Genomic DNA, 17,500 nt, shown 5'->3' with positions numbered 1-17,500 from the left:
AATAAACTATACCTGTCATACTTGTTGTATGCCCCCAACAACCGTTACAAGTATGGGGAGGAAATTAACCTCAAATGACAGAATACATAACAAACATTAGAAAAATGAAAATAAAATAAAAATTTTAGCCAATTAAAATCAATTTCCTGATCACATCGTTGTTATCGTACGCGTCAAAGGGTTAAAAGTGTGTTGTTGTTTTTTTTTTTTACTGGAATTATTCAGCGATTTCTCCACGTACCACTAGAAGGAAGCCTGCGTACTACTTGTGGTACATGTACCACAGTTTGAGAAGCACTGGTTTAAGTAATTATTTTGATTCTTATAGTTAAATTAATGATCTGTATTTTTGGTTATATTGATAGACACGTTTTTGGTCTCTAAGTAAATAGAGAATTGCACTCTGAGCTGCGTGTCCTTTTATGTTCTTATGCTAACCGCTCTCTAGACGAGCCTTAAAAAATTGGGGTTCGTAACAGCGCCCTCTCATAGTAGGCACGCACCGTACGTACAGCCGTTTGGCTGCAGACACCACTGCTCCACACCACCACCATTGTGCAGGATCCACTTGGATGATGCAATGGCATATAGTAACATAATAATAATAATGACAATAATTCCTTACATTTTATGTAGCGCTTTCTGGGCACTCAAATCGCTTTACACAAGGGGGGGGGGTCTCCTCATCCACCACCAGTGTGCAGCATCCACCTGGATGACGCGACGGCCAGACCGCACACCACACACCAGCTGATTGGTGGACAGGAGACAGAGTGATGAAGCCAATCATGATATGAGGAGGGTTAGGGGGCCATGATGGACAGATTTGGCCAGGATGCCGGGGTTAAACCCCTACTCTATTTCGAAGGACATCCTGAGATTTTTAATGACCACAGAGAGTCGAGATCTCGGTTTAACGTCTCATCCGATAGACGGCGCTCACTGAGCAGTATAGAGTCCCCGTCACTATACTGGGGCATTAGGACCCACACAGACCACAGGTTGAGCGCCCCCTGCTGGCCTCACTAACACCACTTCCTGCAGCAACCTAGCTTTCCCATGTGGTCTCCCATCCAGGTACTGAGCGGGCGCAGCCCTGCTTAGCTTCAGTAGGCAACCATATGAGAGTTGCAGAGAGCTAGCTGCCAATAAACATAGTATAGTAGGGCAGGAGTTCCCAAACTTTAAAGCCCGCGACCCCCAAAATAACAATGCCAGTGACTCGCGACCCCCAATATCCTCTGAGGTGGTTATGAATACAGAAACCTTGCATGCAATGACGCAGACACACCAATTAAATTTGTGTCAGTGCTTTAAATGTGCCAGAAAGTATAACCTGATGTTATAAAATCAAAATGCATCTGACGCTATTGCTGCCTTTAATATAGTGTAATTACCCCAGAGGTCGCAATCCAATAGAACTAGTAACTATAATCTACTATAGTAACTATATAGTATATAGTAACTATAAACGACTATTTTTATTTTCAGTATAGTTATGGATAAAATATGTTAATTCTTATGGTTTAATAAAAATAAATAGATTTTTGGAAATCACCAGGCGACCCCCCTTCATTGCCCCGTGACCCCTCGGGGGGTCCCGACCCCCTCTTTGAGAACCACTGTAGTAGGGTATAGTAAAACAACAGTTATTACAGTTAAGCTAACAGAGTCTGACCAAATGAGGGTATTGTGCTACCCATTTGGAACAAACATTGTGCTATTTGGATTATTATAAATGCTGCTCACAAGTTTCTGGAACAAACAGCAGCACTAGCAGTTGTAGGGCCTGTGGTTGGAGAGAGACTGATTGTTTTACTTCCATGAGCCAGAGCAGGGTCTATTTTTGGTAGCGCACAACCAGGCTTCGCATAGCGTGCATTTTTGGATAATTGCTTTAAAGTGAGAGACCTAATCCATTGTTTCCATGGCATTAACTGAGCTTTCTTTCCTGCCATTACACTAAATGATACACAGCTGAGGAGAATAAATCAAATAAATCACAGTTATTTCCAGTGGCCGTCCCTCCTAAATCACAACCGGATGACGAATAGGTTTTTCTCACTCCGCGCTGTGCCCCATATGTACCTTTTCAGGCAACACACAGGTCTTGCACAAACAGTCAATACAAAACAAACATCTCTTTTTTTCTCTACAGTCTCTGGGGATGTCAGATCTCTTTGGTAAGTATGTGCCGTAAGTAAAGGCAAGTCATCGATATCTAGCTCCTTTCTGTGGCGGGGGATATAATTCCATTATCCTGTTCCACCCCCACTCACTCAGCTAATGCTGCGGCTGGAGTGATGACCTCAGTGCCTGCTGCTGATGTCACGGAGAGCAGCTTGAGTCAGCGTGGTTCCCTCACTGGCTCTCTTCATTTCTAGAACACAATGAGCTAATAAAATGCACCCAGGACCTTTAGGGCCAGATTTATCAAACAGGGCAAATATGTGCAAGAATGCAATTCCAAAGCTGTGCTGATGAAATTTCTGCGGATGATTTACAATGTGCAAATTAAAGAACACGCATGTAATATTTACTAACGCAATAAGCTCTGTGTATAATAACAAAAGCAGAGTCAATGCTAAGGTGTAAGTGATCTATATGACCAGGCACAATTTTTGGAGATTGATTGATTGATTGATTGATTGATTGATTGATTGATTGATTGATTGATTGATTGATTGATTGATTGATTGATTGATTGATTGATTGATTGATTGATTGATTGATTGATTGATTGATTGATACACTTGCGCTTATCACTTTAGGTCAGAATAACAACACACACAAATGAGTGCTGTGACTAGCAGCAGTGAGAAGATTGTAAATAAAAAAGGATGTAAGGATGTCGCCAGAGTGGCTTTTTGGTTTCTTTTCTTGTGCATCCCAGCCACTATCTCCCTATCTGAAAGATTATTTAGCATAGGGGTAATATAGTCATCCAACTTCACAATTTGCAATGTTGCAATGTGTATTTAAATAATGATGGCTGGTTCCTTTACTTGAAAGTTCAGATATGATGATCATAATTTATTTAGTTTTCAGAGTTTGGGGTTTACTGTATCATTATAATTGACCCCTTAAAGTTTGCTTTGATTGTTCAGCATTTGCATTTTTTCCATTGCACACACTATGTAACATTTTATTTATCAAGTTTAAGAGTATTATGTTTATTTTATTATAAGTAGATCAGATATTTTGTTTAAATATTTTTGTCTTTGACTATTAAACCAGTTTGCCTTGGTATTGTTGGTAAATTAAAATAAAGTGGTTGAAAAAAAAAATCTAATATACCTAAATGGATTGTTAAAAAAAATTCAACAATTATAAAAAGGGAATGATATGAAACATTATTATTATTATTTATTTATTTTTATTTTTATTTTATTTATTTATTTATTTATTTATTTTTTTTGCAATATCACCCACCCCTATTAACAATGTTATTTCTAATAGTGATAACTGATGGCAGCCCCCTGCCATACCACTGAGGCCTACAGGTTGAATTTTAAAACACCATGTTAAAACCAAACCACATTAGGGCGTATACTTGCCTTAAAGCTCACTAGACAAGAAGCAGTGAATGAATCAGGGAGATCTCAAATTCTGCTATTAATAGCTATTAATAACCTCTCAAACGTTCTGCCAAGTGCTAGAGAGAGTTTAAGCCTCCAACGATAATATAATCAGGAGGTGAAGGATGATCTTTAAAGAAAATGGATTTTACAGACATGATTTATGGAAAGGGGCTTCTGAAACCAGTAGCCATTGACTTCCATAGTTTTCTTTTTTCTATTATTGATAGCAAACGGCTACCAGTATCTAACATTGGGGGAAAAAAAGGTTTTCCCATCACTAGTCCAAGGTAATCCACAAAAGAGTAATCCATAAAACAGGCAAAAGGTCAAATCAAACATTAAATGTGAAAAAATCAAGTCACAAAATTAAACAAGGCAAAAACAGAACAATGCCCACAACAGTGAAAACAAGACTGCAAAGACTAATCAGTATTAGCATACAGACATATTAGGTTTAATCGATAATCAAAGTATTAGTATAATCAAAAGTACAGATCATGAGTCTCAGGTGTGAGTGTGTAATGTGTAAGGGATTGTGGGAGGTGTAGTCTGGTTGGTAGTTGAGATAAATGGATGAAGTGACCGCTGAAATGTAAACATTAAGTTGAATTGCAGTAGCATTGTTTTATTGTTAGTTCCTTAAACCTGATGTATTCACCTTTATCATGCTAAAAAGGACAAAATGAGTCTAGTCAATTTAGCTGATAAACTCAATGTCAATTCAATTCAAAAGGAAAAGTGTATCTACAGATGGTTGTCAAGCCCATTCAACTGCATGGAGCCCACTCAAGCCTTGGGAATTATCAGAAAGTTTATTTCCAATAAGTTTAGGAACCATATATGAAAATGTCTGACCTCCTTTAGTGGACTTTGTTAAAACTGTATGCTTTTCTAAACTAGCCAATTTAATCATTCATTCATTCATTCATTTTCTTGTCGGCTTAGTCCCTTTATTAATCCGGGGTCGCCACAGTGGAATGAACCGCCAACTTATCCAGCAAGTTTTTATGCAGCGGATGCCCTTCCAGCCGCAACCCATCTCTGGGAAACATCCACACACACACATTCACACACACTCATACACTATACACTACACTACGGACAATTTAGCCTATCCAATTCACCTGTACCACATGTCTTTGGACTGTGGGGGAAACCGGAGCACCTGGAGGAAACCCACGCAAAGGCAGGGAGAACATGCAAACTCCACACAGTAACGCCAACTGAGCCGAGGATCGAACCAGCGACCTTCTTGCTGTAGGGCGACAGCACTACCTACTGCGCCACTGCTTCGCCCCTAATTTAACATCTTTATATATTGTTCTGCTTCAAAGTGCATATATAAACGTGCAGATTTACAGTTGATCGCAAAATTATTCACCTTCCTGTGAATTTGTCGTTCTTTTTTAAATATTTCCCAAAAGACGTTTTAACAGAGCAAGAAAATGTTCACAGTATTTCCAGTATTATTCATTCATTTATTTGGAGAAAGTCTTGTCTTTTATTTGTTCATTTGGCAGTTTTTAATTTTAAAAAACATAATTTTAGGGTCAATATTATAAGCCCCTGCTACTTTTTGATTGGCTACAGAACAAATGTCCAGTGACTTTTCTAATTAACCCTACTTGCTTAACCAAATAACCTAGTCAAGCTTCTTTAACCTGAATACTAGTATAACCAGTAAAATATCATGTACTGTGTCATCACGGCAAAAAATAAATAAATAAATTAGTTGTTATAAATTAGTTATTAAAACTGTTATGTTAAAGAATGTATTGGGGAAATATTTAAGAAATAATAGTGTACAGTATATTGTGTAATCTTCACAAGCATAAAACCTCTGAAGTGCACCTTTAAAATCATTCAGGCAGCTTCAGCTTTCTTCTGTTAATAACGCGTACAGTGATATTACAGTATGTGCACAATCTGTTTAGTCGATTGTGGTTCAACAGTCTTGCTTATTTCATCCAGTCAGATCCACAATGAGCATGTGGTGTGGTTGCCCTGGAGACGGCTCCATAAGAGAAAATGAGCTTTAATTGGTGGTGACATTCGTCTTTAAATACACTTTTAGAATCCAGACATATATTTCATGCATGCTTAAAACGCTCAAATGTTAAAGGGCACCGGGCCGCTTCTTAACACAAAATGAAGTTGGGAATCCATCATTTCCCTTTAGTTCAGAAAGGGGGGATATTCTATCAGCTGCGCGCCTGCCAAACCAATGTAGGGCAGCAGCAGTCAAACGCCACAGACCACCGCAATAAGATGTAAATAAAGTTGATTTGTTGTCAGAAAATATAGATTTTTTGCATTTAGAAGTAATCAGCTTAAATATTCTTTAGAACTTCTTCACAGAAAAACACATGGGTTTAGAAAGTCATGGGGAAATAATAACGTTTTTGGGTGAATGGTGGTCTATAAGATGGGACCAGAATGTATGTGTGTGTGTGTGTGTGTGTGTGTGTGTGTGTGTGTGTGTGTGTGTGTGTGTGTGTGTGTGTGTGTGTGTGTGTGTGTGTGTGTGTGTGTAAGTATGTCTGTACAATATAAAATCAGCCCTGATAGGTTCTTGAGTGCAAAGCTCTCATTTCCCTAGCCACATCCTTTTAGGATGCAAATTCCAACCTGTCAGACACTAGAGATTGCATCACAGAGGTTGGCAAGAACGTACAGTGTGTTTAACTGTGTATTATTTTCCACAAATGCTCAAGCATTTAAATGTTAAATTCAGCACTTTAACATGGTAAATATAACTATGCTCTAGGGCAGTGGTTCTCAAAGTGGGGGTCGGGACCCCCTGGGGGATCGCGGGACAATGACAAGTGGTCGCTTGGTGATTTCCAAAATTTAAATAAATTTTATTCAACTATTTGAATTGTCATATTTTATTCATAACCCACAGAAGATTAATAGTTGCGTTAAAGAAACAACAACATACAAACAAAAATCAGCCATCAGCTTTTAATTTTTATATTAAAATGTAATTAAATTAATAAATGATATAAAAAAAATTATATGTTGCATTTATGTGTTGTCAATATGCTGGCCTATAGTTGTGTCTGCAACGTTTATATATATTTACAGTATAACCACTTTGTAAAATGGGGGTCGCGAGTCACTGACATTGTTATTTTGGGGGTCGTGGGCTGAAAAGTTTGGGAACCCCTGCTCTAGGGATGGGTATCGTTATGGTTTTAATGGTATTACTACATCTACCGATACCACTTATCGGTTTGGTACTTTAACGGTTCTCTTATCGGTACTTTTTGTTGTGTTTTTTGTTTTTGATTTTGTTTTTGTTTTTTTACGAAAAAACAGACTGAACAGAATCAACACTTTATTTTATTATTACGTTTAATGTTAAATAAAACAAAACCAATAATTGTAAAACAAATAAATAGATTTCTTCCTGTAAAAAAAAATGTAGAGAAAAATCAACGTTTGCCTTTTCTGGCAGAAGTCAGGATCTTTCTTGATTTATTCTGATCTTGAAAAAAAATTACTACCAATCGATTTGAAAATGAAAGTCAGTGACTCAGTGCAAACCCTACAACAACAGTCACTCAGCTTATGTACTGAAGTTAAATAAGTGAAATGGGTGTTAAATACTTTATAACCCTTAATATCTTGTCAGGAATGCAGTGGCTGATATTTAAATGAATGTCTGGTATTTAAATGTTTCTGTCGTGTCATGTTGCGTCGCGTTTGATGCAGACAGCCAAATTGCTTGATGGAATCTTGTTGCGTCGAGTGTAGTTAGGACATAGTATGAGTGTGAGTATCTCTATGACATCATGATCCACAACCCTGGCTGATAACAACACGTAGACCAGCCAGTCAAACGTCCGATTTGGGTCTTTGGTAAGTTGATCTCTGCTACAAATGTCGACAATTTCTTGTGGTTTCTACAACCTGTCTGCTCTCTGTTCTGTCAGGGTTCTGCCACTCTGGTCATGTAAATTCTTGTTTTGGTGGCAGAATCCAGACACTAGTCATGTCTAATCCTGTCCTGTTGTGCTTGGCTCAAGTTTTCTAGGGTCGAGCACTTGTTTCTGTCATTGTGTGTGTCTCTGTGTGCGCGCGCGCCTTCGTGGGTGTGCGCAGAGCGTGCGCGATCCTGCTTGATGCGGCCGCGCGAGCTCTGTGTCCCTCCGACGAGCGTGCGCGCACTTGTACTCGTGTTTGTGTTTTTGTCTGTCTGCAGCGTGGTGTTTCATTCCCAGCGTCTCAGTCTTGTTGGTTTCGGTTTTGGTCGGCGCTGGGATGAAGCATGCACGCTGCGTGTGTGAGCGCACGGTGAGTGTTTTCATTCATCATGTGCTCGTGTCTTGCGTCTGTTGTCAAAGCACGTGGCTCTGTGTTTACATTGTGGTCACGTGCTTTTGTCGTGTGCTTCAGTGTTGTGCTTGTCTCGTCATGAACATGCGGTTAATGAGTTCTCTCATTGGCTGCATGTTCTTGTCCTGTTTTATGTGAGCGCATGGCTTGTGTTGTCTCTCTGTGTCGCGCGCTCTCCCGTCTATTGTCTAGTCCCACCCTCCTTGTTTACTCATTATTAGTTTGTCATGTTCACCTGTTTGTGTCAATTTACTTTTTGCTTTATAATCCCCTCATGTTTTCAGTCCAGTGCCAGTTTGTCATCTAAACTCCCCATGTGTTCCTGCTCTTGTTCTTGTCGTGCCAACCCAGTCAAGTTTGTTAGTGTTATAGCTATGTTTTTCCCCTTCGGGGTGGTTTTTGTTGTTCTTTTGTTTTATTTTTATTATCAATAAATCATCCTGTGTTTGCACTTGAGTCCTCGCTCCCTCATCCTTCCTGAACCGTGACATGTTCACTACGTGCCTTTATCCATTCACATAAACGCACACAATTACTTTTTTTTGGTTGTTTTTCGAGGACAGTGATGTAATGTATTTATTATAAAATAATCAGACTGGACCCTAACTCGAAAAACTATGGCAACTTTAGGGACCATTTGTAAAAGCACTTAATGAGCACATTGAATGTGTCTAAGCTTCTAAAAATGCGAGATGCAATACTTCAGTATGGTTTGAAAAAAAAAGCACAGGATTAAGAACTTAATGGTAAGCTTGCACAGCATCTGAGCGCCTGTAAACAGAACCTTGCAACATCTCTGTCTCTGTGTTCTTCTGATTGGTCCACTGCTTTGGAACTGACAGTGATGAGCAGCACTGCATGTGAAAGCTTTGGTTCGTTTAACACAGTGTCTAAATAATTTAGCATTCATGAGGTTGGTGCTTCAAAAGTTGTGAAACATGAGTGCACCATCTACACACATCCGTTAAGCACAATTACAAACAATAGAAAAGTAGCGTACTGGAAAAGAAAAACGTGAATCGCCTCAATGTGTGTTTAAAAGTAACAGATCAGGTTGTGTGACCCTGGCTCTGACAGTTTCTTTGCCTCCATTCTTAAACGCTACAGTTAGTTCTTGCTGGCAGTCAGCCGTATGGTTTACGGTGCCAATGCTCCTGGTGCGTTCATTAATACACCAGCTGTGTTCCACTCCAGCACAATCCCAAAAATACACACACTATTCACACATCCGAGAATGAAGTAAAGGCTGGCTGACTCGATTCAAACGCAGATCACTGATGAGTGCATGAATGACAGCCAAAGTGCTCTTAGTCAACTGAGAGTGTTTTCCACCCAACATCCTCATCATCCCGAAGTGCTGCTCGTTTTCTTTCCTTCTTTGAGAATATGTGAAGCAGATCTCATATCACACCAGACTTCTTCAGGAGCCCCTGTTCCACAAACACACACTTGTTTTTGGTTGGAAACCAGCTGCATGTTACTTATCTCTGAGACATCTTCCCATAGGACTTTAACAAGAGGGAGAGAGAAAGAAAGTGAGAGAGTGAGGGAGGGAGAGAGAGAGAGGGAATGGTTCCTCAGGAGGAATAGTTTTTCCAGATGTTCCCAGAAAGCAGAAATATATGGTAGTTTTGGCCGAGTTGGTCAATGGGGAGACCATTGTGCTTTCTGGCCAGACATGAGGAGGCTCATATCATTAGGAACCATCTTTAACACTTCTCTGTGCTTTATAACAGTCTGAGAGAAGAAGCAAAGCTTTATAACCCTCTCAGCACATCAATCCACCTGTTCAGGAGCTTCATGATGTTCGGGACTGTATAAAGATACAAACATAAAAACTTGACACTTCTGATCTACAATGCTTTGTATTGAAGGTATAGTTCCCATATAAATCTTAATTTACTCATCCTTATAGTTTTTTTTTTTTTTTTTTTTTTTTTGTTGAATACACCATAAGATACTTTGACTAACCTTAACCATTGACGTCCTTAGTATTTTTTTTTTTCCGTCTATGGAAGTCACTGGTTCCAGCTTTCTTTAAGGGTCACACTTTACAATAAGGTTCATTAGTTAATGTTAATTAATGCATTTACTAACATGAACAAACAATGAACAACACATTTAATACTGTATTTGTTCATGTTAGTTAAGGTTAGTTAATGAAAATACAGTAGTTCATTGTTAGTTCATGTTAACTCATAGTGCATTAACTAATGTTAACTAGCATGGACTTAGATGTTAATAATGCATTAGTAAATGTTCAATTATGATTAATAAATGCTGTACATGTGTTGTTCATGATTAGTTCATGTTAGTAAATGCATTATCTAATGAACCTTATTATAAAGTGTTACCTCTACAAGATATTTTTTGTTTTCAACAGAAGAAAGGAACAAAGGTTTGCAACAAGAGTGAATTTGTGTTTTTTGGCTAAAATCGTAGTTAAGCTTCATATAAATTTTATAGAAATGCTGTATCTATTGCTGACTTTGTACTTCTGACTGAATCTTATATCGGCTACAAGTACTGCTGTTTTATTTTAAGTGTTTAGTTTTCCATAAATCCTCCTGAGTACATTGAATTTCATTCTGTAGTGGCTTAAAAATGTGAAACTTTTAAAAGAAAATTAAAGTCATTTTAATTTAAGTTAGGCATAAAGTGCAGCTTTAAGATGTGACATACAACAACATTGTTGTATAAGACAGAAGTGCTTTGTTCTGCGATACTATCCTGGGTGTACTTTATCGCGCTTATTACCCGGCTACTTGCCATAAAACTTTAAAATTAGACACAAAATACTGTTCTGAGCCGTAATACTTTATTAAATCTTTAATTAAATGGAAAGCGGACAGAAACAAAGGCAGCTGATGGAGCATACATTAACCTGCGCATCATTCCGTCACGAGATAGGGGCAAACAGTCAAAAACGTAAAAGCTGACAGAAATGAAGCCGGCTGGATGAAACTTAGACTAATCTATGTATTATTCGCTCATAAAAAGATGGCACCATATTCATTGATGGTCTTGATGATTCGAAGTTTCCAGATCAGCCTTTGTTATTTAGCAGTTGTTATCTTGGGATAACATACCTTGGAATTCTGCAAATTTCTAATCAGCATTAAGCATTCCAGACGGCATAATGATAAAGCCCTAAAGCTTACATTTGCACCTATTCTTTTAAGCATGCTATTTCAGCCTGAGCGACCACCTCCATCAAGCATCACAGTGTTTATCTCCCTCTGTCCACTGCCCTCTCTCCCAGTGAAATATAACGCTCTAAAAGCATTAACCAAGCAGCTCTTCTTGCAGCAGTCTGTTCGTCTTAGCTGGCTTTACCCTACACTTTCATCTGTGTAAGTGTGAGTGCTGAACACAGCAGTCTCCTGTCCTGCAGTGCTGAACTCTCTGAGCAGGTTTTTTTAGCACTCAAACATTATTGTACCCTCAAGAATGTGACTAACATTCATTACAGAGCAGGGTTGAAGAAACCTCTTAGGGAACATGACAAAAACTACATTTTTACATGTTTGGAGAAAATGTGAGTGGTACTTTTCTGGCCCAAACCATTGCACAAGTGGACTTAAAGTAAGTAAGTATGATATATCTCTTGTGAATGATTCATTCAAGTAGGCTAAACTTTTGGGGGGGGGGGGGGGTTGAGTTATTGCCGCTATAACTGAATGTGTGTCAGGAATATCGAAAACAAAACCAACTGAACCGCGCTCATTTCTGGCGCCCCCTGGATATACAGCGCCCTTAGCATTTGCCTATGGTGCCTATACCACGGGCCGGCCCTGAGTTGGCTGAGTGTTTTAAATACTCGCGCTCACCTCCCTCACGACAGAGCGCATAGGAGATAAATGACGTCAGTACATAATAACCTATTATGATTATTACTGAATTATGATACCTTATTGTCCGCGTCTGCATCACAGTGCACCGAAGAAACAATTAATTTTGACACCCCTACTTTGGTTAGTGTTGTATATGTGTTGGAGAACGTGAGTTATTGTTTCCTTATTCATGCTGATTCAGTTGTGACACGATTTGTTTGATTGTTTTGGTTGTAATAAATTTATTAATTTAAAGTCTTCTTTATGTTGCGTTCCCTTTATGAATTAATTATTTAGATTTGATTAAAAAAAGGGTTCATAACAGCAAGTGTGGATTTTATTGTTTTTGACAGTGCTTTATTCACCAATGTTTAATGTGATATCCAGCTTTGGATTTATTTAGATCTATTATTAGACATCTATGTTCACTGACAAACAAAATGTTGCCTTATTTTAGCCAAGATGTCTATCTTTGGGTGTCTATTAGACATATTTAAAAGAAAAAATACTACCAAGGACAAGATATGTTACTACTTTTGTTCCTTGTTGTTTGCAGTTGCTGTAATGTTTTAAGGTCATTGTTAGAAGGTTCTTGATGATTGTTACAGTAGTTGCTTACTTCGAACAATTCCATTTAATTATTAGTCAGCTTATAACTGTAGTAGGGTTGTAACAATATACCGGTATGACGGTCTACCTCGATTTGAACGTGCACGATTATCATACCATGAACAATTGCATATCAACGGTTTTAACCCTTAAAGACTGAGACAGCCGCCCGCGGCTAAAAATAAGTATTGCTCTTAAATGTTTAATAACTTTTGATCCGCTGATCCCATTCATACAATTCAAAGATTGGCATAAAGAAGAGAATCTCAGCTTTCCAGTGCTGTATCACATTACATTCGCCGACTTTCAGAGGCTCCGGAATCAGTGCGGTTACGTCATCAAAATTTGACAACGCTGATTTGACAAAGAAACGCTCGTCACTGTGTCTCCGGACAAACCAGACATGATACATTGATGCATTGTCCCTCCTCCATGCCCAGATTGGTTCAAACTCGCTATATCACAACCAATAAGCATAGGTTTCGCTTTTGTTTGTGGACCAACACTGAGCTTTTTGAACAACACGGAATGAGAGATAGGCATACATTTATGCGCGGCTAAATAAAACGCAAAAAAAAAAAAAGTTTTGCATGAAATAATTCTCATACTAAGTACTTTTGCATGCACAGCAGCACAGAAACATGACAAAACAGTGACACAGCAAAGACGAACTGCTGCTCTTGCTGTTTTCAAAAGACGCAAATGAAGATGCAGCTGTTTAACTGCATTGCAGACAACCATATCCAAATCCATATCCACAGACAACCAAATCCAAATCCATATCCATAGACAACCATATCCATGCTGGCACATAAAACCTAAGGATGTTCCATATTGAATCTAGTTTCGTTATGTAACTATTTATAGTATAGTAAATAATTATATCTCTTTTTTACTGAGGATTTGCACCATGTTTATTTGGACTTTGACACATTATTTATTATTTTCTTATTTTTTTATTTGTTCATTGTAAGTGGTGTTGTTTATAGTAACTGAAAATATATTATTTGGAAAAAGTCAAATTTGCTTCACTGTTTTATTATTTTGTAACACTTATTTTCTGTTTTGTTTATTCCCAGACCTTTTGGGCAAAAACATTGTCAGTAAATAAATGCATTTTTTTCCCCATAGAAAAACCTTTGTTCAGTCAGAAAACGTGTTCTTATTCTTTTCAGGGTCTTTGCTATGAGAATTACTATTTAATACCGTATACCGCGAAACCGTCAAACCGTGGTATTGTTTTTTACGATTATCATACCGTAAAAAATTCATACCGTTACAACCCTAAACTGTAGCATTGTCATTGATCAGTTTTTAATAAGTTGCATGATTCATAGTATCGTGCATGTCTACACCATTAACAGGAGTTACACTGCAAGGCTTATTAGTTTATAATTCAAATGGAAGTTTGGATAACTTGGCAAACATCACTAATGAGTGACCGAAAGAGATTCTTGTTGTTCTCATTGTCTTTTTCTCTCAAATCCCCCCTCTCTCAGTTAGCAGTATATTAAATATGCATGAGCACTCTCTGGTCCTGCATGAATCCTCATGGAGCCTGTGGCCGTGTGAGTGTCTGTGTCTTCTCTAGGTGAGGTTAGTTCATGGTACCCCCCACCCGTGGAAAACAATAAAGTAGGAATCATGTTCTTTCCAGAGGAACTGTTTCAGTAGGGGTTTTCATTTCCTCATTCCATCAACGCTGTGCACCCTTCAGAGAAACCTGGCAGATGCAAACATCCATAAGAAAGAAAGAAAACAAATGAGATCGTTTTAATATCTCGGTTGCTTCACCTTGAATTAGAGATCCTGTAGTCAATGCAAATGAAAAATGTAACTTAAAGAGAACCTACTATGCAAAAGTCTCATTTATAAGAGGTTTAAACACAGTTGCGTGGCAGCAGTGTGTGAATATATCCAGCCGCTAATAGATCACAGTCAGGAGAAACACTTTGATTGACATTCTCTCTTTTTAAGTGTCATCAGAGGGGGAAAGCCCCGCCCATTTGTGACAATCTCTTCCTCATAAGCATAGACAGCCTTGAGTGAGAAGCAGCCATCCATCATTAGAGTTTTCACACAATACCTGCCAAAGATAATCTCAGCAACTAAGTAGCTAAGTAACTAACTAATAAATGTTGAGGTTTAAGGTGCACAAATGTTTCACAAAGATAATGTTAGTCCTGTTTTGAATCTGCTACTAAGCTAAGTTTTAGATTTCCCACTTTCAGAAAACCTCAACATCGTCTCAAAACTTAGTTAGGACTTAGTTTAGATCAATGTTCACAATTAAATGTAAGCGATCTCATTCATTTAATGCCTTAAAGCAATGGTCCCCGGGTCACAAACCAGTACCAGTCCGTGGATCAATTGGTACCGGGCCAAGAAATCAAGAAATCATTAAATATCATGAAATATTTCTGAAGAAATCATTAAATATTTCTGTTTTATTTTTTATATCTGAGTCTGAACAATCTTTTTTTTTTTTATATCTTTTATTTTGAAAAATTACATTTGAGCGCCAATCTTTAAACCCAGAAAGTTAGCAAAATGAGTAAGAAAAGGTCATCACAACAGTGAAGGACCCGAGAACTGGCAAGAAATGGATCCGCAACCAATTCGTCAATAAATCAGGTATATCCAGAATATCACGAATATCTCGATCACAAATGATGGCAGCTATTCACATATCGTGTCTTTTCTGCGTGCAAGTTTGTTATTTACAATGGAGGCGCACGCTTAAGCAGTGTGACACGCTAGAACCTTCCTGGAGAACTCAGCTGAAAACAACTCAACTTTTCCGAATGTCGAAAGTGCACAGTGAGTCACATCACAAGAACTGAGCGATCAGCTTCATACTTTGTATTGATCATACCACAGAACACCCAAACATTGCAGTGCTTTGTAATTTTCTCCATAAATAAAACTTGTATCAGAGTTGCAGCAATGTTTTGTCAGCTTGTCATCCTCTGAGAAAACGGATGATGGATGTCATGCATCACAACACCCGCCACCTCAGGTGGGTGCACCCAGCCACAATAAAATTGTCAAGCATTTATTGGTCCGCAGTGAAAAAAAAAGGTTGGGAACCAGTGCCTTAAAGAATAACTTCATTTTAGAAATTTTTTGATTTTTTTAGATGACATCTTTCTGACCCTCCGTTGACATCCCAATCCCAACATTTTCAAAGTCCACAAAATGAACTAAAAATACTGTTAAAACATTCCCTGTGACTTCAGTGGTTCACCTGTAATCATACAAAGCTCCAAGTAGGGCTGGGTGATATTGAAAAAAAATATATAACACAATATCATGTTTCATATCATTTGATGTAGATAATTATTGACGATTTTTTTTGACAATCCATTTAGGAATATTAGGATTTTTTTTTTTTTTTTGTTTAACCGCTTTATTTTAATTTACCAACATTACAAAGGCAAATTACTAATAACAAATTACACTACTAAGTTTTATTAGTCAAAAACAAAAATATTCAAACAAAATATCTGATCTCTTTATAATAAAATAAACATAAGTGATACAGAGACTCTTAAACTTGATAAATAAAATGTTCCAAAGTGTGTGCAATGGTAAAGCTTAAATGGTGAACAATTAAGTAAAATTTTAGGTGTGTATATTAATGATACAGTAAACCTCAAACTCTGTAAACAAAGCAAATTATGATAATCAAATCTGAACTTTCATGTACAGGAACCAGCCATCATTATTCAAATGCATACTGCAACATTACAAGTTGTGAAGTTGGATGACTATATTACCCCTTTTAGATGGGGTGCTGGCGGTTGGGATGCACAAGAAAAGGAACCAAAAAGCCACTCTAGCGACATCCTTACATCCTTTTTTTTATTTACAATTTCCTCACTGCTGCTATACAGCACTCATTTTAGCATGTGTTGTTATTCTGACCAGAAGTGACAAGCGTGTGCGCGTGAAAAGTAAAAACCACTGCAGTGTTTGAATGCACAGTGTTTATCTGAGGGAATTAGTCTGCCGTTATTACTGAATTGTGTATATTACATACAAAAGTGTGAAGCCGATTGGAATCGCGGTGCGCTTGCGACATTCGAAAATGTTCAGATGTTTTCAACTAGGTGCGCCTGGAAAATGCATGCTCTTTACATACGCATCGCTTGCACAACATGTGCGCGTCTCTCCCATATGCAAGTTGTGCAAGTCGTGTGTCTCCATTGGAAATGACAAATTTACACCCTAGGCTTATTGGCATTGCTTCCAAGGCGACCACCCAGCAGCTACATTTTAATAAAACTATAGCCTTCATACTGAATCTTTTTTATTGATATTGACAATGCTGTGCTGTCAATAAATATCGATACCCATTTTATCGCCCAGCCCTAGCTCCAAGAACACTTTTGTACCTCAAAAAACAGTAAAAAAAACCTTGTTTGAAAATGTAAAAAAAATCCTCTGTCAGATAAGGGTGCCTGTTTAGTACAGGCAATATAATGCTTCCATGTTGCATTGCAAAATCTAACGGCAATACATTTTTGGATTGCCCGGCCCTGATGCAGAACAGAAGACTTTGGCAAATAAAGTCACAGGTTTTTAGGTTTTTTGGCACACAAAAGTGTACTTGGAGCTTTGTGTGATTAGAGTTGAACCATTCAAGACCCATGGAATGTTTTGGCAATGCTTTTCTGCACTTTAAACAACCCAAGATTTTTGCTTTCTATGGAGGATAAGAGAGCTCTTGAACTTCATCTAAAAAAATCTTAATTTGTGTTACAAAAATAAACAAAAGTATCAGGGCATTGGAATGACATTAGGGTTAAAAAGTGTTCTCTGAAATACATATCTAAATGCAAGTACAGAAGGAAAGATTTTAAAACGGTTTTCATTTGTCTGACAGCCGGCTAGTTAGATCCTCTTATGAGAAGCTTCCAGCAAAAACTGGAGGGAAATTAATCAGTCATGCATTTTCATGTGAAATGTGGATTTCAGTGCATTTCACACCCCATTTGACTGCACATATGTTTGGAGTAGAGCTGTGGGACTGTGCTTACATCTTAAAGCTTCTTTTCAAGATCAGTGGGGAACAGCTGAGAAGCGGCTTCAAAGGAAAGGGCGTCTCATTTCATTAAACAACATGAATCATCG

General features: G+C 38.0%; 2 protein-coding genes across 10 annotated transcripts in view; one reads left to right on the top strand and one right to left on the bottom strand.

The window, feature by feature from the left end:
* kalrna (kalirin RhoGEF kinase a) overlaps positions 1-17,500 on the bottom strand; it is a 273,633-nt gene that overhangs the window by 233,375 nt on the left and 22,758 nt on the right. The window lies entirely within an intron of this gene.
* mylka (myosin, light chain kinase a) overlaps positions 11,284-17,500 on the top strand; it is a 166,585-nt gene continuing 160,368 nt past the window's right edge. The window contains exon 1 of one of the 2 annotated variants that reach the window (XM_009304445.3): positions 11,284-11,511. The gene's annotated coding sequence lies outside the window, so the exon portion shown is untranslated. The remainder of the gene's footprint in view (positions 11,512-17,500) is intronic. The other variant, XM_073912401.1, reaches the window with a different exon arrangement.

This window comes from Danio rerio, chromosome 9 (genome assembly GCF_049306965.1).
Source record: "Danio rerio strain Tuebingen ecotype United States chromosome 9, GRCz12tu, whole genome shotgun sequence".
Taxonomy (NCBI): domain Eukaryota; kingdom Metazoa; phylum Chordata; class Actinopteri; order Cypriniformes; family Danionidae; genus Danio; species Danio rerio.
Note: the sequence above shows the minus strand (reverse complement) of the source record. Positions and strands in the feature narration are given on the sequence as shown.